The 17,748-nt window shown below is 36.8% G+C and overlaps 1 long non-coding RNA gene across 1 annotated transcript in view; it reads left to right on the top strand.

The window, feature by feature from the left end:
• The first annotated feature begins 1,306 nt into the window (after positions 1-1,306).
• The window catches only part of LOC113601768 (uncharacterized), a 77,295-nt gene continuing 60,853 nt past the window's right edge, over positions 1,307-17,748 (top strand). The window contains exons 1-4 of the long non-coding RNA XR_003423026.2: positions 1,307-1,700; positions 6,658-6,807; positions 13,101-13,138; positions 17,348-17,472. This is a non-coding gene — a long non-coding RNA (uncharacterized LOC113601768). The remainder of the gene's footprint in view (positions 1,701-6,657; positions 6,808-13,100; positions 13,139-17,347; positions 17,473-17,748) is intronic.

Here is a 17,748-nt window from a genome sequence, read left to right as displayed (position 1 = left end):
AGTTTTGGGATTGAGCAATCATGGTGTTGGTCCACTAATGATTATAGTTTCGGAAACTAGTTTAAGGTCCTGGGATGCTATCTAATATCATGTTTCAAGTCTTTAGAAATAGTCAAGCAGAGGTAGGGATTTGCACATGGTCTTTATGAAATTTCCACAGACATTTTCTACAATCCTAAAGTATATCAGATAAACAAGTTGGATACTGAGTCTCCGGAAGTTCCCAATTAACCCAGGAAGATGCTGTGGTGCCATTTTTGGAAATGCGCAATCACAAAGCACTGTTACCACTGTTATCTAATATTAAGAGATGGGTAGGGGCACCTGGGTGGCTCAGTCACTTGAACATCTGACTTCAGCTCAGGTCACGATCTCATGGTTCGTGGGTTTGTGCCCTGCATATGGCTCTGTGCTGACAGCTCAGAGCCTGGAGCCTGCTTCAGATTCTGTGTGTGTGTATCTCTCTCTGCCCCTCCCCATCTCATGCTCTGTCTCTCCCTCTCCCTCTGCCTCTGCCTCTGCCTCTGCCTCTGCCTCTCCCTCAACAATAAAAACATTAAAAAGAGAGAGAGAGAGATTGGGTAGTCTTTCTGCTGGTTTAGCAGTTCTTTGATTAATTAACATCCATCATTACATACAACTGTTTATTAAGCACCTAGTATATACCTAGCCTTGATCTGGGCACTGGGAATACAGAATCAATACAGACATGGTTCATTTGTCAATACATCAAAAGAATCACACTTTGTGAAAGATTGCTCCAAACAATTAATGACAAGTTCTCGGTTGAGGGGTTAGGGGACATAAAAATAAAAATATATAGATCTCTCACCAGCTAATTAAATACTACAGAAAACCAAAAGCTGAGTCTCTATCCCATTCATTGAAGCATCAGGCCCCATCACCCACATTTACTTTGCAATTGAAGATTTCAACTAGTAATTTGTAAATTGTCTTAATGCTTGGGCATAGTTGTCAACTACCAAGTATCAAGTTTCCAGAAATCAAAAAGATAATTGAAAGTATCTAAATAGCACGCTTAATTACAATAGTAGATCTTAAATGAAAGACGTCTTCACATAATTTATAAGGCAGGAGAAGTGACTTCTTGACTTTTTACCACTGTGATCAGGACTGTTCTTACCTGTTTGCAGAACACTATTGAAATTTATATGATGTTGAGTATGGCCCACATATACTTGTACTAGAATGGTAAATTTGATACTTTGTTATTGTCCAAATTAGCCAGGAGTGCCAAGATGGTTTGAATGTTGCAAATATATGTATAGTATACATATGTGTATAGTACATGAGAGCTCCACCTTGACATATCCTTTACTATTTAAATTTTTTTTATTATATAGATTTCAAAAATGTATTTTAGGAGATAGAGATGGAATGTGTTTAAAGCCACAAATGACTGACTTCCTGATCTCCATGATTCATGTGTTTCTTGAGTGCCAAGAGTGACTGTATTATCCATAAAATATGTAGTAATCAAATAATTATACGTAAATAAGATTGAAGTTTTATGAAATTCTTCCCTTCTCTATTTTATTTGTACCAAAGCTAGTATATTCTTTTAAATTTCAGGTGTCTTAACTGCATGACAATTTAACTTTCCACTTTGGAACTGGAAAAACTACAAATCAAACTCTTAACAGTAACAAGTATAATGAAGATCTAAGAAGAGAGTATGAGTATGTATGTTTCGTCAATATATTTCAAATCAGAAACTGCCTCCCTGTCTCCAGTGCTACGTGTAACTGAATTAATATCTTATAGAATATGCTTTGGGAGAGTCTATGTGATATATACATGTCTGGATCACACTTTCATTCCTAGACCAATAATAGTATTTCACCATTTAGATAACCAATTAACAAAGTCAACATTTATTGAACACCTACTGTGTTTCTGATTCTCTTTTGGATTTAGGAAGAAGACACAAAGGTGGTCTTGTCGCCCTTTATGATTTATTTTGTTATATATTTTTATTATATAGACTAGTTCTGGGTAGTACTGACCAAAAGCAATAGTAAAACAAAGACATGCATTTCAATTTTTAAGCCAACTAGTTGGAATTAGGCAATGAATACTTTAACACACGGGCAGGCAGGAGTGAGATGTGTTCCTGTACTTCTCATCTTTTTTTCTTCTACTTCTCCTCTGCCATTATCTTTCCACTTCAATTGCTGGCTCTTTTCTGCCTCAGCTTATTGTCAAAATGCATATATGCATATCTTTCCTCTGTCTTTTAAGTTGATATTTCATTAAATATTGTCATAAGTTAACATGGTCATACTTCCCTGTCATTTTGCCAACTTGGCTCTGAGCTCACTGAAGGCAGGGGTTGTATTTATCACTCCTTGCAACCTTCGGAGCACTTTATCTCACGTGAACTAGTTGTCCAAGAGTTATTTGGTAATTTGATTTAATTGAGTTGTCACTTCTGTCTACCAGTAGTGCTCATGACATTAAGCATTTCTAATCCCATCGGTGGACCCCAGGGGAAAGGGGGGGAAATGTTGCTGCACTTACACAAACAGGAGAGGGTAGGATACACGTCCATGGTAGAGGATATTTTAAGTGCATTTTGAAACTGGCAACCTGACTAGAGAGAAGTTATTCTTTGAGCTTGGCCTAAGATGATATATTTGAACATATATGTTCCTCTTTATTTCTCAAGCATCTGTATCAAAGATTTCACCATGATTTAAATCTGATTCAGGTGGTGAAACATCTGGAAATCATGATGGCATTTACTGAACATCATAAAATGTTGACATATAAAGCTAAAATTGTGTAATGTACCATTTTGTGCTAAATCAGATGCCATCTCACACTAGGTTCTCCTATAAATGAAGAATGGCAGGTGCCAAACATGTAAGAAAATACTATGAGAGGAATAGTTTAAAAGAATCTGGCTTTTCAAATTAATGAATTGGGGAAAGTCTGCATTATTCAATTTTGGTCATGAAACCTCTAAATACATCTATAGAACCATTGTTTAAAACAGCCTAAATGTGTACCCAACTGAAATTTGACTTTTTTAGTTAAGAGTAACTCTACAATATTATATTTCATAGGCTTAAAGATGGAAATACTAGTCTGGATGAAATTATTCCCTCTTTCTTAACTGAAAAAAAAAAAAAGTAAAATTGGTTACAGCCCTGTTTCTGCAATTAGAGAATTAGAAGAATTTGGGTTAGTTTGACTCTTTTGTTTTGCACATTTCTAATCCATCTTGGTATTTTGGGGGGAAAAAAGAATTATAAGGAGAACATCTGTTGCTATTCATGTCATTTTCCATCTACATCATGTTCCCCAGGAGTTTAAGAGGGCCTCTCTCCCTCTCTTTTAAAAAGTGTAGTCCTTAACCAGAACTCTAAGATTTTGCATTGCCATTACAGTAAAATTATTAAAACAAACGGACACTGGTCCCCTCCCCTTTCCTGCTTCTGTCAATAACTGTTGCCTTCCCTCCTGTTCCTCCAGGTAAGGGCTTCTCTCCTCATTTTCCTCCCTCCACCTCCCTTCCGCTCTTCTGCTCCAAATCCCCTCCAAAAGACTATGCATTTTCTCCTTTTGTTTACTAGGTTTATATCTTCATGCTTAGTGCCTTTCTGTGCCTCATCCCTCGTTCTTCAATCCAGCCTTAAGTATCTTTTCCTTTCTTCCTCCCTCCCTCCCTTTTGTTCTTTCTCCCTCCCCTCCCTCCCCTCCCCTCCCTCCCCTCCCCTCCCCTCCCTTCCCCTCCCTCCCCTCCCTCCCCTCCCTCCCCTCCCCTCCCCTCCCCTCCCCTCCCCTCCCCTCCCCTCCCCTCTCCTCTCCTCTCCTCTCCTCTCCTTTCCTTTCATTTCCTCCCTCTGCTTTCAGACATGGTAGTTTTGGAATTAAATAAAGAAATGCTTACCGAAAAAATATTTTTCCCTTTCATTCACAAATGTCTATTGAGCATCTATATGTACCAAGCACTATTATACACATTGGGTGGGGGTAGGGTGAGAGAACAAGACAAGTGAAATTTCTGCTTAAAGGAGCTTACATTCTAGCATGGGGGTAGGGGAGGATAGACAGTACAAAAAAAAAAAAATCAGGTAAATTTAAGCATTATGCGGGGTTGTCAGATTTAGCAAATAAAAATACCAGCTGTCCAGATAAATTTAAATATCAGTTTTTAACATAAGTATATCCCATGTAATATTTGGAGTAAAAATAAAATGTTATCCAGATTGGGCTAATTTGAGGCAGTTTAACAGCTATCTTTTCCACCAAAGACTTATATGTCCAACTTGCACCCATGTGCCTATATTTGCATTATGTCCTGTGCGTAATCTCTCACTCCTGCACTCTGATCTCAGCCTAGATTTTGCTTCTTCTAAGATTCCACCTTCTTTAAACATTTTCTTGCAATAATGCCAACTTACATCGTGCTCTCCTTTTATAAATCACCTTTACAGTTACTACCCACATTATACCAGTAACATAAGAATATATGGTCCCGGTCCAACGTTTCTATCCGAGGATGGATCTGGAGAGCTCTGCTTCGATATTTATGAACCCTCCTGTGTGTGCATTTCTTGTGTCTCCAAATGTGTAGCGTAGGAAACAAAAGCCCAGGCTCTGCAGTCGGTGTACGGTTCAAATCCTGATTCTGCTGCTTATCGGTAGCGGGACCTCACATGGGTTACTTGCCATGCCTTACTCTCCACGTTAGTAAAAAGGGGAGAATAAGAGTATCTCTGCCATACAGTTTTCATAAGTACTAAATATGATTAGGTATGTGGAATACCTGCAAGCCTTTTATTACTTCTCTTTCTCCTTCTCATCCCCATTATTATCATTACCACATACACACGATTTCCAGGATAGTGGGGAATTGGGCAAGATTATGAACAAATACAAACTCCAGTATTAGGGGATCATTGAAAGGAACAGTGGCCTTTATAGTTTTGCTAATTTCTCATATGTATCTGGCTCTCTTTATGGTTACATTGAGCAGTCAGGAACAAGTTGTATTGTCTTAGCAGAAACAAGAGTTTGTAGATTACATTAAGTGGGGGATGGAAAAAAAAAGGAACATATTTAAAAGTTTTTTTAAAAACCCCACAAAACTATGATATGTGAATTAAATGCCATGTACACGTGTTGTCTCTCATTCCTCATGAAAAGTAAATTCTAGAGGGCAGTATCAGTTTCTTTTGTAAGAGGCCATTCTCTTAAATACACAAGCTTTGGTCACTAGGAAAAGTATTTAGATTTAGTGACAATTGTGGTGATGGCCCCCTGACGATCTGTTCAACAAAATTAGATTCTGTACCGGTTTCCTCTACCTGCCAGTCAGCAGGAAATTACTCGTTTTATAGTGCGCTGTTGTAACTGATGTTTTTGGTATTATGTTATTTGTTGTAGTTATATCTGTTGCCAAGTTTGTAAATTGAATTCTACAACATACCTTCTAATGTTATGAGAAAAAAAAATCTTTTGGGTTGAAATAATGTATGTTCGGTCTTGCCAAAAGAATATGGGGGAGGCCCAGAATAAAATGATATGTCCCATCTGCATGACAGATTAGTGAAACTGTAGAAATCATTACTGTTATAAATCTATAATATACTTCTGACTCTAAGCTATAGTACACTTTTTTGGAAACGACAATCATGAAAGAAATACCTTTGAAACAGCCCCCTAAACTATAGTGATTCTAAGGATGAAAACCATGTTAGAAGAAAAGCCAAACATTATTCTGGACATGGCAGTCTCTATTTGGAAAGAAATGCATTTGGGGATAAATAATAGCATGTTAGAGTTAAAATGACTATAAGACCATCAATGGAAAAGGAGATCATGATACGATCTTCTCCATCCCCCACAATCAAAAAAGGGCTTTAAAAAGTTTCCTCCTTTCTTAGATTATGTGAACACTTTAATTGCATCCAGAAGGAAAATGTCTTCTGGAGAGGCCTGTTTAACAGAGTGGTCTCTCTCTCTCTCTCTCTCTCTCTCTCTCTCTCTCTCTCACAGATTTGGAGTTTAAATGACTAGAAAAATGTGATTTTTTTTAAATAACAAAAAATACAACAAAATTTGAGTTTCCATTATTCTCATACTCATTTAGGGATTTAATTACTACATATGACTAAATCTGATCTTTTAATTTCTACAAATTATATCTTTCCATTGCCTTGCATATTCAAATGTCTTATTTACTTATTTTAAATCCCAATTCATAATGAGATTTAGGGACAAACTATATTTTTCAGCAATGTTTTACATAGTGTGATGGCTGAGTGTATTCCAGTTTTAGGTAATTTCCCCAATTCTTTTTTGAGTGATAGGGATCTATGTTGGGTGATAGGAAGAGAAGGTAAGGCGTCACCTTCTCCAAATACCTCTCCTCAATGCCTGAATATGATATCATTTGCTCCTTCTTTCCTAGGTGAAATTCTATTAGAATAATTTGAGGGATAAACAAAGGCCTCAGGAGTATTGACTTTCCCTCCCAGAAATCTGATCTGCGTGACCTCAGGGCAGAATGTGTGTGTGTGTGTGTGTGTGTGTGTGTGTGTGTGTGTGTGTGTGTGGTGGGGGTTAGGTGGAGACGTTTCCTGGAAATCCTCTTCGTGTCCATGAGGACCTCTTACTTTTTTTCAGACAAAGTAACTGTTGGCCAACAAAGCATATCTGACCTGATGGCTTTAGGATTTAGGAAGCTCTCAAATGTGGGGGACACAGAAACGTGCGGGCACAGAAATGAGCGGAATATTGGATAAAGGAATAGAGCCGGTGCGAAGGAGAAAAAAGGTAAAGGACAGATTCTGATTTCATACTTCCTACGTGTGAGAAAGGGGGAAACTGAGGCCAAGAGAAGCTGAATAATTTGGCAAAGATGCTGCAAACCAGCAGTGGGTGGACTGATATTTGAACCTGGCTTCGATAACCCGAGGCAGGCTCTAAATGTACTTGCTGAGCCAGACCCAAGATAATCTCCGTGATAACTGCTGCTAGAGAAAGGATCTACTTAAGAGTTAATTTACAATGTATTTTACATTCCTTCTGTCCAAACGCCTTGGGGTGGGACGCTTCATCCCTTTGCCTGAGCGCCCCCTCAGCGGGCCCGGGCCCGGCTTTTCACGGAGTCCCCAGCCGCTGGCAGTGACCTGCCCTTGAAGCGCTGGCTTCACAACCTTTACCCAAGCGCTCTCTGGCTCTTTGTACATCTTTAATAGTTTCCTTGACGGACTATGAGGAACTGCCAGATGACAGTTCTATTTCATTTTTGTCACTGCCTGGCCCTCCTTTTTTCTCTCTGGCTTTTTCTCAAGGGCATGATTCTATAAGTCACTGTGGCAATGTTCGCGATGGGTATTGCTCTTTCAACCACTGTATATTGATGCAGTGCGAGCAAGTCACGGACATGTCAAGATTTCAGGCCTTCAAAAAAGTAATCAAGGAGTATTTTATAAACTCTAATGTCCTTTCCATTGAAAGCAAATTGAAACTGGGGATTGGGATCTGATATTAAGGGTTTACTTTAAAACACTGCTGCCAGAGGCATAAAACAGCCCCTTTGATTAATATACCATAGGATTTTGTTCGCTTGGAAAAAGCGCAAGTGATGTGCTTTTGTTCCCCAAGTTTTAAATAAAACATTTGTCATTCTTGCACGCGGTTTATTACTAATTGCACAATTATTTTATTATATGGCACCGGGAAAATATGATTTGAGGTTCCTTCTGCATATTCTATGTTTTAAGTAAATAATCACTTCAGTCAAAATTATTTATTAAATTAGATTATATTTTGCTAAACATAATGGGGATGTCAAGACTTTTGTTTATTAGTGCTGCATAATGAAATAATTGAGGAATTAGTAATAAATTTTTCCTCTGGTAACTTAGAATAAATAAAAACAATTACTAGGGTTTTCTTGAAGAATGTAGGATTCTCAAAATTATCTCTCATAAAATTATACTGATGAATGTCATATGTTTCCTCAGCAAAAACAAAATGAAATGGCTTTTCCTTTTCATCTCTGCAGAATCAGTATGGCTATCATACACTGCATGGGTGTGCAGATTTCTTTGTATATCGTTTCCATTTGATGATCCCAGTATGGGGAAGGCAGATTAGTTTCAAATATTAGAATCCTGATACATTTGCAAACATTTTCATGATGATCATTGACTTTCATATATTACCAAATTTCAGCTTTTATATTCAGAGTAGGAAATGTCTTTCAAAGCGAAGTAGTGCCTTTTCGTGACATCATGATCCATAAATACTTACAATGACCCCTACTCTAAGGTGTCCCCTCAGGCACAATGGCACAATGAGGGGCATGAATGTGGAACATGGAGGGACTCTGCCTTCAAGGAGCTCACTATCTAACAAGGAAGATAATGAATGTACATAGATTATCAGAATTCCAGCTAAAAAGTAGATATTGGCAAAGCGATATGTATGTTCACAGGAAGGAAAGAGTCCTTATGGCTTGGGAAGGAGAGAAGTGGAGGCATGCAAAGAGGAGGGGGGAGTATCAAGGGATTGGCATTTGAGCTTGAAGGATGGGTATTTATAGAAACAGCTAACATTTACTGAGCTCTTATGTGACCAGACACTGTCTGACTCTAAAGTCCACTTTCCTAACCACTAAACCATAGGATGTGGTATGGAGGGACACAGAGAATGGATATTCTTGACAGAGGAAACAGTATGAGCAAAGACACAAAGGGGACTGAGTTCTGTCTTCTAAATCATTCGCAGATAGTAATTTAGGACTCATGCATACAGAAGATAGAGCCGGTCTTTCAGATTCCCTACAGTAAAGTCTAGTTAGCGTGCTTACAGCCTATAATGAATGCCAACAGCAATATGTGTCCTAAAAAATAATTAGACACAGCTATGCTGCACTGTATAATGTTTTGATTATGCAATTACATATTTATTAACAAAGATTCCTCTCTATTCTTCCAACTGTGAAATTCTAGAATATGCAATTATCAATATATAAATCTACAATACAAATAGAACCATAAGGAGAGGGGTCAGGAGCTTCCTTATTCTGGCTTCAGTTTACTCCCCAATCTTAATTTTCCTCTTCACACACTTTATGCTCTAGTCAATAAAGTTACTGTTTCCTGCATGTGGCTAGTCTATCATACAGCCCACTGTTCCTGTGTGTCTTTGGATCTCTAGGACTGACAGCCTAGAAAGCCTTCTCCGTGGCAGCTGGAGCTCTTGGAACCGCATTAAGTTTTGTGGCTCTTGAGTGGCATGCATGCTGATATTCTGGAGGATGAGATCTCATGTCTTTTGTGGGTGCTGACATATCTATCACATTTATGAGATTGCTTATTGGCCCAGAACTGATTGGGAGAAATTGCAGGCTTACAACTTAACTGAGTCTCATGCCCCCTGTCAGCCCCTTTCCAGGGCCATACCCCCTTGTTTATATTAAGGAACAGGGCCCTTTATTTTACCCAAGTCTGAAGCTGTTGCCTTTCCACACCAGTTCCCTCATCATTCCTGGTTTTGCAGGGATCCCCCTTCACTTTCTTGCCTTGTTGGTCTCTGCTCTTTCCTAACTCTGGGAAATTCTGGGAAAGTACTTCCTTCCTCATATTGCTACCTTGTGGTCCATTACCCACCATTTAGAAAAGTCCTCTGGGCCATTCCACTCCTATGAAATTACCCAAGAGGAATGAAAACACATGCAGCAAATGTTTATAGCAGCATTATTAAGAAACTGCCAGCGACCTCCTGATTAAGTGGCTTAATCATCTTACATTTCCACCAGCCACGTAATGTAGGTTCACTGCCAACACTTAGCAGTGGCAGTATTTGTAATCTTAGCTCTTCTACTAGGTGTGTAGTGGCATCTCATTATGACTTTAATTTGCATTTCCCTAATGACTAATGATGTTGAGTATATTTTCATGTGCTTATTTGGCATTCCTATATATTATTTGGTCAAATTCTTTTTTTGGGGGGGGGCTATTTAAAAAAAAATTTTTTTTCAACGTTTATTTATTTTTGGGACAGAGAGAGACAGAGCATGAACGGGGGAGGGGCAGAGAGAGAGGGAGACACAGAATCGGAAACAGGCTCCAGGCTCTGAGCCATCAGCCCAGAGCCCGACGCAGGGCTCGAACTCACGGACCGCAAGATCGTGACTTCAGATTGTGATCTGGCTGAAGTCAGACGCTTAACCGACTGCGCCACCAAGGCGCCCCTGGGCTATTTTAATTGAATTGTTTGTCTTATTATTGAGTTGCCTACTTCCAGCTTTTGGCAGTTATACATAAAGCTGCCACAGAGTTTTGTGTGAATGTAGTTTTTGGTTAACTTGGGTAAGTACCTAGAAGTACAATTATTGGGTCATATGTTAAGTCTATACTTTATAATATAAGAAACTGCCAAATTGTCTTTCAAAGTGGCTGTACCATTTTACATTTCTACTCGTAATGGAAAAGAGTTCTTGCTGGATTTGAATTGAATTGAATTGAATTGAATCTATATATCAATTTGGGAAGGATTGACCTACTAATAGTAGTGAGTCTTCCGATCTATAAGAACGATATGTCTCTACATTTATTAATCATAGTTAACTTTTTCAGCAATATTTTGTAGTTTTCAGTGTACATCTTTTGTAAAATTTGTTCCTAAGTATTTTACATTTTTAATACTGTAAATAGTATTTTTTATTTTTTACTTATTTTTTTAATTTGAGAGAGAGAGAGAGAGAGAGAGAGAGAGCATGCATGTGAGAGGGGGGAAAAGAGGCAGAGGGAGAGAGAGAATCTTAAGCAGGCTCCATGCTAAGCATGGAGCCTGACATAGAGCTCGGTCCCACACTCCTGGGATCATGACCTGATCCAAAATCAAGTCGGTTGCTCAACCAACTAAGCCACTCAGGTGCCCCTGTAAATAGTATTTTTAAATAGAAATTTCCAATTGTTTGTTGCATATATATATATATATATGAATAAATAAAATTGATGTTGACTAAGATATTCTACATAGGCAATCATATTGTTTGCAAAGAAAGTTTAATTTCTTTTTAATCTTTTCTTCCTTGTTGGCAAGGACCTTCAATATAACATGAATAAAAGTGCTGAGAAGAAGAATCTTTTCCTTGTTTTCATATTACAAGGTTTTTTACCACTAGGTATCATGCTAGCTGTGGGTTTTCCAAAAATGCTTTTTAACAAATTGAGCAAGTCTTTGCCTATTATTCCTAGTTTGCTGAGTTTTTTTTATCAAGAATGTATGTGGATTTTTGTCAAATGTTTTTCTTGCCTCTATTGAGATCATATAATTTTTCTTTTGTCTGTTAATATGGTACATTAAATTTTGTTTTTAAAATGTTCAAACTACCTTGTATTGCCGGATAAACTCCATGGGATTATGATGCATTATATTTTTATATATTGCCAGATTCAATTTGCTACTATTCATGGGGAATGACTGTGTCTTGTTTTCATATTTTATTTCTTTTCCTTTCTTCTTATTTTTACTTTTCTTTTCTAATGGCTTTGTCTAGTTTTGGTATCATGTCTTCTCTGGCTTCATTGAATATTATGGAATATGTTCTCTTTTATTTGTGGGGAGTGTGTTGTGTAGATTTGTTATCATTTCTTTCTTAAATGTTTGACAGAATCTACCAGTGAAGCCCCCTAAGCTTGGAGTATTCTTTGTGGGGAGGTTTTTAACTATGAATTCAATGTATTTAAAATTTATAGGATTATTCAGGTTATTTTTTCTTCTTGAGTCAGGTTTGGAACTTCATGCCTTTCAAAAAATTTGTTATTTTATCTAAGTTGTTAACTATTGGCCAAAAAAGTTGTTTCAAATATTTTCTTGGGTCACCTGGGTGGCTCAGTCAGTTAAGTGTCCAACTCTTGATTTCTTCTCAGGTCATGATCTTGGTTCATGAGATCGAGACCCGTGTTGGGCTCTGGGCTGACAGTGTGAAACCTCTTTAAGATTCTCTCTCCCTCTCCCCCAGCTTCTCTCCCCCACTTATGCCCACTCTCTCTCTCTCTCAAAATAAATAAATAAACTTAAAAATAAAATGTTTTATTATATCATTTTAGGGTCTGTAGTATTTGTAGTTATGACTCATATATCATTTTAGATATCAGTACTTACTTTTCCTTAGTTTTTTTATGATTAGTTTCACTAGAAGTCTATCAATTATATTGTTTTGTTTTTCTTTCAAAGAGACAGCTCGTACTTTCATTGATATCTTTCTCTTTCTTTTAATTTTATTAATGTCTGCTGTTACCCTGAATGTTTTCTTTCTTTGGCTTTCTTTGGCTTTATTGTGTGTGTGTGTGTGTGTGTGTGTGCGCGCACACGCGCATGCATGTGCGCACCTAGTTTCTAAAGTAGAAACAGATTTGATTTGAGATCTTTATTTTTTCTAATATACATATTTTATGCCATATGTTAAAACATACATGCTTGGCTACATCCTACACATTTGATATTTTGTGTTTATTTTTTCATTTAGTTTAAAATAATATATAATTTCTCTTGTTATTTTTAATTTACCTATGGGTTATACAGAAATGTGCTATATAATTTCCAAATTTGGGGGGATTTTCCAGATATAATTCTCTTATTGATTTCTGCTATAATTATTTTGAGGTCATAGAATATACATTGACAATTTCAATCCTTTTATATTTATTGAGATGTTTTCTGGTTCAGAAATGGTCTGTCTTGGTAAAAATATTCCATGTACATTTGAAAAAAGTGTATTTTGCTATTTTTAAAAATTTTTTAGTGTTTATTTATTTTTGAGGGAAAAAAGATAGAGTGCCAGCAGGGGAGGGGCAGAGAGAGAGGGAGACACAGAATCCAAAGCAGGCTCCAGGTTCTGAGCTGTCAGCACAGAGCCCAATGTGAGGCTTGAACTCATGAACCATGACATCGTGATTTGAACCAAAGTCAATGCTTAACTCATTGAGCCACCCAGGCACTCCTATTTTGCAATTTTTGAATGCAGTGTTCTACAGATGTCAATTAGGTTAAGTTGGCAAACAGTGTTTGAGCCCTTTTGCTGATTTCCTATCTATTTGTTCTTTCAGTTATTGGAAAGGGGATTTTGAAATCTTCATCAATACTTGTGAGTTTATATATTTCTTTTTTAAGTTCTATAAATTTTTGCTGTCTGTATTTTGAAGTTATGTTTTTAGGTGCAGATACTTTTGGAATTGTTATGTTTTGTTGATATATTGACTCCTTTGTCATCGTACTATGTACCTCTTTATGCTGGTAACATTCCTTACTCTGAAGTCTATATTAATATAGCTATTCCAAATTCCTTTTTGTTGAATTTACTTGGTATATCTCTTCCCATTCTTTTACTTTTAACCTCTCTGGGGTTTATGTCTCAAGTGTGTTTCTTATAGACTGCATGTAGGTAGGTCTTGCTTTTTAACTCATTTAACAGTCTGCTCTTTAATTGGCGTTTGTAGACCATTTACATTTAATGTAATCATCATTACTTTATGGTTGAGTTTAAATGTACTATCTTGGTTATTTGTTTTCTCTTTTCTGAATTTTTTTGTTTCCTTTCTTTTTTTGCTTTCTTTAGTATTAATTTTTATTATCCCATTTCCTCTCCATTATTGATTAAAAGTTGTTCCTCTTTTTTAGTTGATTGCTCCTCATTTCACAAATTATATGAACTGAGCCTTGTAATGATTAATCACTTGTCTAAAACTGCATAATACTTAAGCCAAAGCCCTTACAATGGTATACAAGCCTTTACGTTTTCTGGCTTTCATTATCTTTGACATTGCCTTTACCCTGTCTATTGCTTACTCTGCCCCAGCCACACTGACTTCCCTGCTGCTAGTCAGACATGCAAGACACATTCACAGCACAAAGGTCATTGGCACTGACTATTTTCTCTGTCTGGAAGTCTCTTTCCCTAGATATCTACGTGTTTGACTACCTCTTGCAAGCCTGTGCTCTAATGTCACTATTCAAGGATGTCTACCCCAGCAATACTATTTTTAATTATATCCTCCTTCCCAATCCTCACTGCCAATCCTACCTGCCCTGCTTAATTATTTAAAAATATAGCATATCCAATTTTTAGATATTATATTTATTATTTATATCTTTCCTTCAGTAGAACATAAGCTCCATGAAATCAGGAATTTTGTCTGTTTTGTTCAGTGATGTATCTCAACCCCTAGAATGGTGCCTGGCACATAGTAGGCATTTAATAAATATTTGTTGAATGGATGAATACATCGGCAAGTGTAAAGTATAGGAAGTAAATTTACTGATTACAATGAAATATAGCTATGTAAAAACCCTTAGAACAATTGTGCTTGACATGGAGTTATACATAAATTTTATTCTTAAAATGCTATTCAATGTTGTTGAAACTCTGTACAATAAATGCAATTTAAATAAAGTCAAGTTTTTTCATGTAGCAAGAGACTATATAGAGGGAAATAATTGGGAGATACAAACTAGGAGACTGCTTCTCTGATATGATTCAGAACCTATTCCAAACATTTTTCCTTTCCTTTCTCTTCATCATCTGACAGTCTAAAATTCCCCGAATAAACAGTTGCACCTTTAAATTTTGTGGTGTTTTTTGTTTGTTTGTTTGTTTCTGGGTTTTGTTTGTTTGTTTGTTTTTGGTCTTTAGGCATTGCTATCAAAATACAAATATACCTGAAAGAGGAGGGAATATATTTTAATCTAGTATAAATTTTCCCTTTGGCAAGGATTCATTGGCATCATGTTTAAAGCGACTGCTTCTAGAATGGCACCTGTAAGGTGACAAATGCAGCCTTCCCATGCCTAACTTGACTGGCTTCATAATTCAGGCTGATACAGACATGTAATTGGCCATTGTAGCCATTGTGTCCATACTGGTTTTTTGTGCATCCTGATGAGATGGAGATTCAGAGGGACTTATTCATGGACAGATTCCTTTTCAGAGTATTAAAAACCAGTTCCTTTAATAATCTGAACTTCATCATTAATAGATGAATTTAGTATTTATTTTAAAGATCTAAACATAGATGGTAGTTTTGGTTAACCTGCAAAATTTTTTAAAACTTTTTAAATGTTTATTTATTTCTAAGAGCGAGAGGCAGAGCGTGAGCAGGGGAGGGACAGAGAGAGAGAAGACACAGAATCCGAAGCAGGCTCCAAGCTCTGAGCTATCAGCACAGAGCCTAACGCAAGGCTCAAACTCACGGAACCTGAGATCATGATCACGCCCAACCGAATGAGGCACCCAGGTGCCCCCAGTTAACCTACCAAATTTTAAAATAAGAGGGACCTTGATAGGCAATGGCAGAAAATAAGGTTGTGCACTTGTTTTTCTATTCACGGTGCAACAAACCTTTAAATCCAGGGCCTTTAAGCCTTTAAATCCAGTCTGTTAATTTGCCCAAATGGTGGAGTCACATATTAGCAATTAATGAATTCAGAGGTGAAAATTTGCCTATGTGGCTCACCCTAAGCTATGAGGATTTGAATGAGTTTCTTAGATTTCTAAAATAAAGGGAAAATAAAAGGGAAAATAAAACTTTGACACTTTCCTGCCCACCCCCCAACCCCAGGCTGCATGGCCCTGATAATAAATGAATTGTCAATTACAATTTCTTCAACAACTCAGAATTTCTCAAAAGGATCTATCTGATAAATGAGAAAAGGGATGAATGCCCAGACATAGGAATCATTTTTTAAGCACATACGTCATTTTTTTTCCAATGAAATATTTCATCATGTTTATTCACATCGCTCATCTTTTCCCATACTTTTCCTGAGCCTATCTGAGCCACAGTAATATTGGATGTCTGCTTATATCTTAAGGATCTTTAGATCTTCGGAAGCTCAGTATGAAAATGTAAACGACTCTGACAGGATGGTGTGTTGAGCCTTCTGGAGTGGATTGGATGACATCACTTTGAAAGCGATACAGGGCCTTGTTACAGGAGGCAGTATTGTTCATTTGTCCTTTTTAGGGGAAGAAAGAAAATCACTTAGGGTTTGCTTTTCCTCTACCTCATATTCTGATTCTTACTTTATTCTATGGTTGACTCTTAAAGAAAATGAGAGTCTGGTAATGGCCAATGCATGGTTTAACATTTCTTTTTAGATTCCAGTTTATTCAGGTTAATTACAGTCAACATTCTATTTAAATCTCTAATGATCATCTAACTTTTCTTTGACCACAGAGATCCCTGCCAACTTAGTGTTCATTGTGTAAATAATAATAGTTGACATTTACTGAGTACATCCCATGAGGCAGGGAGATGATGCCACCATATACTTTTCTAAAATCAAAAAAAAATTTTTTTAAATAGTCTTAGGTTACAGAAAGATTAGGAAGATAATACAGAGAGTCTTCATGTACCCTGTACCCCATTCCACCTATTACTAATTAATAATAGATGCATTATAATGATACATTTGTACCATTATAATGTACCATTAATATGGCACATTTGTCATAATTAATGAACCAAATTGACACATTATTAACTAAAATTAATCATTTTTCAAGTTTCCTTAGGTTTTTACCTAATGTTCTTTTTCTGTTCCAGGATCCTGTTCTGAATAACATGTTACATTTAATTGTCATGTCTTCTTAGGTTCCTCTTGGCTGTGACAGTTTCTTAGACTCTTCTTGTTTTTAATGATCTTGACAGATATAATCAACTGTAGAGTGTTTCTCTATTACTATTTGATGCTTTTCTCATGATTAGACTGGGGTAATGGGCTTTGGGGAAATAAGACAATAGAGCTAAAGTCATGTATCAAGTCAAGGGTACATACTATCAAAGTGACATCATTGTTGATGTTGACCTTGACTCTCTGGCTGAGGTAGTGTGTATCAGTTCTGTTAACTGTAAAGTTATAATCCCCTCTTTCCTTCCTCCATACTGTATTCTTTGGAAGGAAGTCACTATTCACCACACTCATTTAATAAATGATGAGTTATGCTACCACTGTGAGGGTGAAATATCTACATAAATTATTTGGAATTTTTCTACATGGGTTATTTGTCTATTTTCCTCAGTTTATTTACTTATTCAATCATTTGTTATATTGGTATGGATTTGTGGATATTTGCTTTATACATTAGATTATGATCCAATGCTACTTTATTTATTTTATTGCTTTAATTGTTCCAGCTTTGGCAATTGGGAACTCTTTTAGTTGACTCCCATGTCCCTTTAACATGCCCTTATTATTGTGGATTTGTTATTATTATTATTATTTTCTTTTTTGCACACTTTCTTACTTTCTTGCACTACAGATGCTTCAGGCTCATCTTATATATTTCCTGCTTCAGTCCTAGACTCAGCCATTTCTCCAGGATCCCAGCTTCCTTTTGTTGGAGAATGAGAAACCAAGATCTGGGTGAATTGCTTACCTGAGTATTGTTTTTGCCCCTCTCAGCTGACAGAGCAAGGATATGTATGTATATACTAGCCTCTGTATATGCACATATTTATAAATATTTTTATGTATTACTGTCAGTATCTATATTAACCTAAAGATAAATTCATACTGATGTTTCCAATTCTAATCCATTAAACAATGGGTCCTTCTAGCCTCCACCTGTTGCTTATCTGTAGTGGTTGCAGAATTGGTAGCCCATACCTCCATGGGAAGCAATTTAATCAACTAGAGTACAATACTTAGATACAGTTTCTGTTACCTTTAGTCATGCAGACTCTACTTATTTCTATA

The sequence above is a fragment of the Acinonyx jubatus genome, chromosome B3 (assembly GCF_027475565.1).
Source record: "Acinonyx jubatus isolate Ajub_Pintada_27869175 chromosome B3, VMU_Ajub_asm_v1.0, whole genome shotgun sequence".
Lineage (NCBI taxonomy): Eukaryota > Metazoa > Chordata > Mammalia > Carnivora > Felidae > Acinonyx > Acinonyx jubatus.
Note: the sequence above shows the minus strand (reverse complement) of the source record. Positions and strands in the feature narration are given on the sequence as shown.